The 9792-nt window shown below is 43.4% G+C and overlaps 1 long non-coding RNA gene across 4 annotated transcripts; it reads right to left on the bottom strand.

Moving 5' to 3' along the window:
- Positions 1-4233: 4233 nt before the first annotated feature.
- On the bottom strand, positions 4234-9536 carry LOC127051168 (uncharacterized). 4 transcript variants are annotated; one of them, XR_007774415.1, is made up of 4 exons: positions 9452-9536; positions 6950-7572; positions 6194-6375; positions 4234-4426 (listed from the first exon to the last, which is right to left on the bottom strand). It is a non-coding gene; the product is annotated as an uncharacterized LOC127051168 (long non-coding RNA). The 4 variants fall into 4 exon arrangements; XR_007774414.1 differs by lacking the exon at positions 9452-9536 and adding an exon at positions 8119-9335; XR_007774416.1 differs by lacking the exon at positions 9452-9536 and adding an exon at positions 7876-8070.
- Positions 9537-9792: the final 256 nt, after the last annotated feature.

Here is a 9792-nt window from a genome sequence, read left to right as displayed (position 1 = left end):
CCAAGGCAGGGCTTTTCAAAATTTTCCAAGAAGGCCTCAGTATCATCGCCTGCCTTGTAGGTGGGGAATTTTCTGGGATGGGAAACAGTACCTGGAGAAGGGTTGTTAGGGTTGGCTGGTACATCCTACTTAGCCCTTGCTAATTCCAGTTCATGCTTTCTCTCTCTTTCCCTCACCTCTCTCTCTCTCTTTTTGTTTCTCCTCCATAGCTTTTTTGTGGGCAGCCTCAGCCCTGGCCATCTGTCTGTCATGTTCCTTTTGGCTCTCCTCAGCCTGGAGTTTGGCTAATTGCAGCTGCTGTTGGATGGTGTGGTTTTTTTTTTTGTTTGTTTGTTTTTTTTCCCCCCCTTTGCCTGACATTTTCCCCCTGGTTCACCTTAGCTATCTGAAGGGAGGGTGGGGGAACAGCTTGGAATCTTTGGTTACTGTAATGTGACTCTTTAGAAAAAAAAAGAAGTAAAACAGGTTGTTACTTGCCTTGGTAATATGTTAATGATGCTCCAGTGATCACAGCTGGAGCTTTCCTTCTAACAAAAAGCCCTCTGTTAGAATCTCTTATCTGTTTGCCTTCAGGTTATTTCTCCTTCACTGCTTCCCCAGCATCTCAAAGGAGGAGAAAAAAAATCTGGCTTTTGGTTCCTGAAAAATCCCTCACCACTGCTCACCATGTCAAGGTTCCTTCCTCACTCTGAACTTTAGGGTACAGATGTGGGGACCTGCATGGACACTTCTAAGCTTAATTACCAGCTTAGATCTGGTATCGCTGCCACCACCCCCAAGCACTACTTTTCTTCCCTGGGTAGTCTTGAGAGACTTCACCAATTTCCTGGTGAACGCAGATCCAAACCTCTTGGATCTTAAAACAAGGAGAAATTAACCATCCCCCCTCCTTTGTTCCACCAACTCCTGGTGGATCCAGATCCAACCCCCTTGGATCTAAAAACAAGGGAAAAATCAATCAGGTATTTAAAAAGAAGGCTTTTAATTAAAGAAAAATGTAAAAGAAAACCCTCTGGGAGAGATTAGCATACCAGCTACTCTCACAGACAACAGATTCAAAACACAGAGGATGTTCCCCTGGGTAAAAATCTTAATACACACAAGAATACCCAAATTTGATAATTCCCTTAATGGTACCAAGACAAGTTACAAAGAAAATAAACAAACCTATTTATCCCTTTCTAAAACTTACTACTCTGATAAGAGGCTGGTTCCTTGATCTTTTTCACTCTGGTTGAAACTGAAACTCTAAACAAAGGAAAACTTCCCTCCTTCCTTTTTGAAACATCTTGTTCCCCCATTGGTTCCTCTGGTCAGGTGTCAGCTAGGCTAGGTGCACTGATTTACCCTTTACAGGTAAAAGAGGCATTAACCCTTAACTATCTGTTTGACAGTAGGGATCAGGTTCTCAAAAACTAACTGTTGCTCAGTAGCCTGCAGAACTGTGCTAAGTCAAGTTTTGAGTAAACAGGTACCATTATAAAAGCCAATGAAAGTCTTGAGTAATTAACCCCCTTGTTAGCAGTCTCAGCCAAGGTGGAAGAGTGAGTCCAACTGACTTTTACCATCTGTACATGAGGTCTCCTCCGAAGTTCAAACAAACTGGCAGAGCCAGCTAAAGGGAATCTTCTTTGACTAGCCCTTCTGGTCGTGTTCTCTGTGGATATACAGTGCAGGGCTAGCTGCCACCTCTCTCTTACTGAGCTCATTAGAAAGGTAACGTTGTTTCAAATCATCCACAGACAGGGATTTTGTGCACCCTTTTTCCTTGGAACAAAGCAGGTGACAGGCCAGTGAAATTGGAGGTGCAGTTTTGAATTCAAATATATCCAGTGATCCCTAGTAACCCAGAAACCTGCTAAAAAGCAATTAAAGAGCAATGAAACCTGGGGAGGATTTCAATGAATCAGAAAATGTCTGCCAAGACTAGTCCGTGTGGTTTGAAACTCCACTAACAGCAAGCATTGATGTTACTGTATTTAAACCTTATTTCTTTATCCTTTTAGAAGGAAGTACAGTAAAACAACTTTCCAAGCATTTTTTTCTTCTATAACAATGAGGTACCTCCCCATTTCACACAGGCACACTGACAAGTTTGCCGCTCCCACTGAGTTTTCACTGGGAAGGGAATATAACCTGCTATGTATATGTCCATTAGAGGGACAGTCAAATGCATGTCTTTTCCAAGATGTTAGTTAGAAGTAGTTTCAGACCCTTCACAAATTTGAGATTTTACAATTACACTCTTTTAGGGTGTTTCTGTCAATCTTACTGTGACTTAGACCCACAAGAGGAAACTGACTATACACATTGTCAAATATAGGAAGTAAACCAACTGAAAGAAATATTTTCCCTTCTAATATCTTAGAGTTTTGTCCTAAATGTTATCGGAAGACAACAAAATTCAGGCAGATTTAATATTTCTCTTCTTAGTGTCTCTATGAACCATACCATTAATTCAAACATGTGCCTACTTCAATACTCAAGATAAAGGCCAGTTATGGGTCTATCCATGCTAAGGCTTTGCTGAGCTATAAAATACTACTCCTCTTTGGAGTTTTTTTTTTCTTTTTTTAAAGCATACACTCCTGGTTGGATTTTAAAACTGACTAGGTGGCAGGGGGGTGCAGGGTTTATAAAATTCTGGGAAGACATCATAGTCTAAGAAGGGCTTAAAAAAAGGTTTCAAAGAAATCTTTCCATGTTGAAGGCTCCTGACTAGCTGGTGAGAGCCTTCAGGATGGGAATCTGCTCAACTCATCTGGCTTTGCAGCTCATCTTTATGAGAAGCCTCCCTGCTGATGATCCCTGTTATTTAACTGTGGCTGCTCCTCATTTAACTTTAGGTACTCTCTGTGGCATAAGGGCTGCTCTAACAGAGTGGTTCTCAACCTTTTGAGACTACTGTCCCCCTTTCAGGAGGCTGATTTGTCTTGTGTACCCCCAAGTTTCACCTCACTTAAAAACTACTTGCTTACAAAGTCAGACAAAAATAGAAAAGTGTCACAGCAGACTAGTACAGAAAAATTGCTTACTCTGATTTTTACTAAATAAATCAATTGGAATATAAATATTGTACTATACACTGAAATGTACGTACATAGAGCAATATAAACAAGTCATTGTCTGTATGAAAGTTTAGTTTGCATTGACTTGGCTAGTGCATTTCATGTAACCTGTCATAACACTAAGCAAATAGCTAGAGGGGGTATGTGCATCCCTGGGGTGAGAATCACTGCTCTAAAATGCTGAATCACAAACAGCTCCAATATAGGTTAAGTTACAAACAAGTACGCAGGAGGTGACTGACAATGGCAAGGTACAGCAGAGGTCTCAGGGCTTGTCTACATCAGAAAGTTGCAGCGCTGGTGAGGGAGTTACAGCGCTGCAACTTAGGAGGTGTACACATCTGCAGGGCACCACCAGCGCTGCAACTCCCTGTTTGCAGCGCTGGCCGTACTCCCGTTTTGTCTCGGGTGTAGAGGATCCAGCGCTGGTGATCCAGCGCTGGTAATCAAGTATAGTCACTTACCAGCGCTTTTCTTGACCTCCGTGGAATAAGCAGGTATCCCAGCATACCTGAGGAAGCCTCTGGTAATCAAGCTGGTCTCCTTCCCCGGTTTGCTCTCGCGTTCCCCGAACCCCGAGCAAGCAGGTCTCCTTCCCTGAGGTTTGCTGGGTGGTTCCGGGAAGGCGAGAGCAAACCGGGGAAGGAGACCAGCTTCGCCGCGGTTTGCTCTCGCGTTCCCCGAACAAGCAGGTCTCCTTCCCTGCGGTTTGCACGGTGGTTCGCGGAACGCGAGAGCAAACCGCAGCGAAGCTGGTCTCCTTCCCCGGTTTGCTCTCGCGTTCGCCGAACCCCCGAGCAAGCAGGTCTCCTTCCCTGCGGTTTGCAGGGTGGTTCGCGGAACGCGAGAGCAAACCGCGGCGAAGCTGGTCTCCTTCCCCGGTTTGCTCTCGCCTTCCCCAAAACCCCTTGAAGCCGCCCAACAGCGCTGCAGTGTGGCCACATCTAACACCACTTGCAGCGCTGGTTGCTGTAAGTGTGGCCACTCTGCAGCGCTGGCCCTATACAGCTGTACTAATACAGCTGTAACAACCAGCGCTGCAAAATTTTAGATGTAGACATGGCCTCAGTCTGACAGAATGAGACAGCTACTCAAAATGATTGGGAGCAAGAGTCCTAACACCAGTGAAAACTCTGTGGATGAGGAGAGAGACAGAGTGACTGGGTGCTGTGAAACATTTATTACTGCCAGTTTAGTAGAGGCGCTGTGGTTTCCCCTTGGTGCTCTTGAAGTATAACATGCACATTCTGACAGTTCTTCAGCAAGAACACCAGAAAGTCGATGGCCAGATGAAAGTTGTAGACGAGCTCATCTTCAGTCATTTTTACATGGCCAATGGCCACTGCCAGACAAAGCACCTGGGGCAGGGAGAAGGACAATGTCATCATTCAGCTCCAGTGATACAGACTTTATAGTACAGTCAGTTTAAAGACAACCGTACAATAGCTTAAGTAGATTCAGTCATCAAAATATGTACATAATTAGATTAAGGGGCTGATTTAAATCTGTGGAATTCATGTGTAGGCTGCAATTTAGTCTTCCCATACATCTTTTTTTAAAAGATAAAATGTTGTACTACAGGGTTTACAATTCCCCAATTACAACAATTCCTCCATAGCCTGGAAATGCTTTATGGAATTCCAAAGTTTCCAGAGTTTGATATTCAAAGACTCCATTAAATGCACCATTTGTGAAATTTAGATCTGAACAGCTTTACATTTGACCAAGCTCAACCTAACTTTTTCAATTCCTTTATCAAAAAACCAGACATAACTTTGCCACGGGCTTCCACATGCTGTAACTAAACATGTATGCTAAAAAACTAGGTGCAATCTTTGCTGATGATTAAACTAGTCAGCTAATTACACAGTACTTTTATTAGAAGATCTCAAAGTGCTTTAAAAAAGGTTGTAAGTATGATTCTTCTTGTTTTGTAGATCAGAAACTTGAGGCAGAGGTTAAGTGACTTGCTCCACACCACAAGATCAATGACATACCAGGGAAGAGAACTGAAATTTATCAATACTCAGTCCAATACACTCTCCCCTCTACGCTATGCAGTAAAAATTTTAAAGATAAATCTCTCCTCCCCAATCAACAGGTTTCACAAAATCACTAATCCATGCTGCACAGAAAATTTGTTTTACAATAATCTGTTTTGTTTATATTTCATATTAGAAAAATCATTAGGATCCTATTATTTCTGCTTTTTTGCATCTCAGCCACCAAGCTTTGCTTTTCCTTCTGTAAACACCCCTGGGTACTAAATGTGCTCAAGTCTATGATATATAGCCAGATTACAGACTGAAGAAAAGTTTAAAATGGAAACAATAGATCAGTGCTGCAGTGCCAGGAATTGAGTAGTTCAAGTTGTTTAGTGAAAGACTGATGTGTTCAAAGACCACCACTTTTGCTCTTGGTTCATTCAAGTTGTTTTTAAATCAAGTGGCCAATTAAGCTTGATGGGGAATACTCAGTCAAGCAATATTTGCTGAGTCAGGTTTCAACCATCATGATGCCAGACATGAAGATTAAGCATTTGAATTAGGGCTGTGTTCATTTAAAACTCTGGTTCCGTCCTCTATATTAATTTTCTTGAAAGTTAAACTTTTAAAGCAAATACAAGAAAACACTACTCAAAACTCACTGTTTCACCTGTAAGACTGAAGTTCATTTACACAGTATTAAGCATAAAGCTTCAGCTACTACATACATCTATATAATAAAAACCTATTATGCTAATTCCTGGCTAACTGCAGGAGCCAATCATGCCAGGTGCTGCGTATGTCCTTAATTCCCACTGACTTCAGTGAGCGTCAAGAGCCCTCAGCATTTTCCAAGTTCAGGCCCTTAACTTGCATCTGTAGTTTAAAACAAATTGTAAATTCCCTCCATCCTCAGGTTAGCATCTGAATGCTTTGTGTTCCCTAAACACACAAACAGATTGACAAGATATTTTCCACTAGCAGCTGCCTTAACAACACTGGAGGAAAACTGCAGTCCAGCCCTGACAGTGCACATCCATGTATAATGGCAGGCAGCCAATAACTTCATTACAGTCCTGACTCCCATCACATGCTGTGTAACTGACTTCAGAGGTCTGGTGTTTTGCATTTATTGTTTACCTTTTTCATTTGAAATTTGATGATAGACTGGATTTCATTGACCTTGGCCACCATGTTTTCATTGTGAGCGAAGAGGGAGGGGAACTTGGCAGCTTTGTTCAGACCCTGACCCAAGGTGAGAGGATCTGATCAGGATTCTGAAGGGAGGGACTCTGAAGCCAGACGGGCACTGTACTTCTTAGCTATGGAAAAAACAAAAGACATTAATGCATAGAACACTGCAGTTCTGCTCACACCTATTTTAATACAGGGCTTGACTTACACCTCACTTACAGAAACCTGCAAACTGTTGTGAGCACTTAATGGTTCTTAGCAAAAAGGCTCTTTGTATATTTACAGGTGTCAAAGTAGCAGCCATGTTAGTCTGTATCCGCAAAAAGAACAGGCGTACTTGTGGCACCTTAGAGACTAATAAATTTATTTGAGCATAAGCTTTTGTGGACTACAGCCCACTTCATCAGACGCATAGAATGGAACATATAGTGAGGAGATATATACACATACAGAGAACATGAAAAGGTGGGAGTTGCCCAACCAACTCTAAGAGGCTAATTAATTAAGATCTATGTAAAGTCTGACACCTTCAGGAGACATTATCTTCCCTTGTGGCAAGTTTCTATCACATTTTAGCAGCAGCATTTCTCCCCCATCTCTTGGAGTTTATACCAGCCACTGTCTGCATTACATTACCTGGTATTTCCAGGTAACCTCTATCCACACAAATTACAGGACTATTGGCAGCATAGTTCTACTCACCTTTTTCACTAGCTTCTTGTTCTTGAGTTTCTTCAGAGCCTTGATGTCCACATGAGGGATATTTGACTGCTTTGGCTTCATCAGTGTCACTGGACCCTCAGCATGCAGAGTGAGAATTTAGGGCACAGGAAGGACTTGAGCCTGTCAGGAAGGGAAGATGACACCACCACACTGTCCTTCTGCACTGTCAGCACCACACACTCTGGGGGAGCAGGCAGTGCTACAGCCCAGAAACCTTACAACAATCACCTGTGAATCTTTATCCACCTGCCTCTAATCTGGCTTCTCCAACTGGTCAGAGGGATCAGCACAGGAGCCTCACTACATCTCCTCTCACATTTTAAGACCCAGGATAGGGGTCTGTCCAGCCATACCACTTGCAGACTGGGTCTGTATGTGTATGAACTACCCAGGCAATTCAGCACTGCACCCTCCTGCCATTGTATCAAGCAGTCAATGTGTTGCCAACCACATGTACATTCAAAGTGCCTGGAGGGAGAAGGTTGCAGGCCAAAGGCTGGGTGGAATCAGAGAGGCGCCAAGCCTGACTGTGCCAGAAATGTCTGTCCTTCTGTGGGTCATAGTTTTTCAGGCTGATCAGCAGCTCCACAGTTTCCACAAACCTGAAGAACAGAATAAACAAAAGAAGCTTCAAGTAACTGCAGATTCACCCAAAGTTAGAATTTAAGAACCCAGTAAAACAAGATGAATATCAATATGCATAGAAAAAGCTGTGATGATAGTTAGAGCATGGATACTCTGCCACAAATCCTATTCTCTCTTCACCAGAGATTTCCAGTCATGGAATTGGCATTTGGAGAAAGGCACTACCCACAACACAGAGGAGAGTTCTTACTTGCGTGGTTTCACTTGAGTCCCTTGCAGTGGTCTAAGATACAACACAGGAGTGAGAGTCAGAATTACACTCACTCGTTGTGCAACCTCTTTCGTTCAGCCTGTGTGTGGCTCAGTTTCCTCATCTGTTTAAAAAAATATGAATAATGCATATCCATTGTTGTAAAATAATTTGTGATCTTTGGCCAAATCATGTTATATACATGCAATTGTGAGGTTGTCATCGCAAATAATAAAGTAAAAGGAAACCTAAAAAAAAAAAAAAAAAAAGGATCTACAGCACTGCATCATACAGGGTGAAACATGAAACGTACTGCTGGGGATTTGAAAGACAAAGAGCAGATCAGAAACTTGAAGGGATCAGCCTAATTAATCACTCTGGACAGGATGCAACTGCAGGTACACTAGCACCTAAAACCACCTTTTATCCCACCAACCAGGGTAGCCGGTTAGCCTGCAGCATTCTGGGGGAATTAAACATTAAAGAATACAACAGGGGCTAGTGCAGCAGTAATAAAAATGGAAGTGACAGCAACAATGGTGAATTGTAAATTAGATCCTTTGTTCTTTTATCTTCAATAATCTCAGGGGCTCAGAGCACGGGGAATCCCTGTTTTTCAATACAGTAACAATTTCTCTTTTCAGCCCATTTCATTCCACAGCCCCAGTGATGCTGAAGCCACAAAACCCAAATGAGAAAAGCAGCCACAGTGACGGTTTCTTCCTCAAAGAGTTTATAAAATATAGCTGGATTCACAAAAGAACTAGCTAAATTCATGGAGGGCAGGTCCACCAATGGCTATTAGCCAAAACAGTCAGGTACACAACCCCATATTCTGCATGTCACTAAGCCTCTGTCAGGAGCTGGGACTAGAATCATTGGACTGGAAGGGACCTTGAGAGGTCATCTAGTCCAGTCTCCTGCACTCATGGCAGGATTAGTTATCTAGACCATTCCTGACAAGCATTTGTCTAACCTGCTCTTAAAAATCTCCAATGATGGAGATTCCACAACCTCCCAAAGCAATTTATTCCAGTGCTTAACCACCCCAACAGTTAAGAAGTTTCTCCTAATATCGAACGTAAAGCGTCCTTCCTGCAATTTAAGCCCATTGCTTCTTGTCCTATCCTCAGAGGTTATGAGCAAATTTTCTTCCTCCTCCTAACAACCTTTCACATACTTGAAAACTTATGATCCCTCTCAGTCATCTCTTTTGCAGACTAAACAAACCCAATTTTTTCAATCTTCCCTCCTAGGTCGTTTTTTCTAGCCCTTTAACCATTTTTATTGCATTGCCCTGGACTGTCTCCAATTGGTCCACATCTTTTCTGAACTGTAGCACCCAGAACTGGACACGATACTCCACTTGAGGCCTAATCAGTGCAGAGTAGTTGGGAAGAATTACTTCTTGTGTCTTGCTTACAACACTGCTGCTAATACATCCCAGAAGGAGGTTTGCTTTTGTTGCAACAGTGCTACACTGTTGACTCATTTAGCTTGTGGTCCCCGCTGATGCCCGGATCCCTTTCCATGGCAGAGAGAGAGTGTGAGTGTGAGTGTGTGTGTGTGTGAGAGAGAGAGAGAGAGAGAGAGAGAGACAGACTCACTGTTCCTTCCTAAACAGAGACCTTTGCATTTGGTCTTACTGAATTTCATCCTATTGACTTCAGACCATTTCCCAGGTTATCCAGATCGTCTTGAATTTTAATCCCATCCACCAAGCACTTGCACCCCGCCTCCCCCCTCCGCAAACTTGGTACGTGCTGGCTACACCAGTCTCTACATCGCTGAGGAAGATACTGAAGCGAAGCGGCCCCAGAACAGATCCCAGGGGAGGCCCGGCCCTGCTCGTGGCCGGCTCAGCCCCCAGCAGAGCCAATTCCCCAGGAGGGCCGCGCCTAACGCAGGAGCCGGACCCGCCGCCGGGCGGCACCGAATCCAGCCTTCAGCCCCCACGACACACACCTCCCTGTCGAGCCGCTCCTGA

The sequence above is a fragment of the Gopherus flavomarginatus genome, chromosome 5, assembly GCF_025201925.1.
Source record: "Gopherus flavomarginatus isolate rGopFla2 chromosome 5, rGopFla2.mat.asm, whole genome shotgun sequence".
Classification (NCBI taxonomy): Eukaryota; Metazoa; Chordata; order Testudines; family Testudinidae; genus Gopherus; species Gopherus flavomarginatus.
The sequence above is the reverse complement of the archived record's forward strand: the minus strand, read 5'-3'. Positions and strand labels throughout refer to the sequence as shown.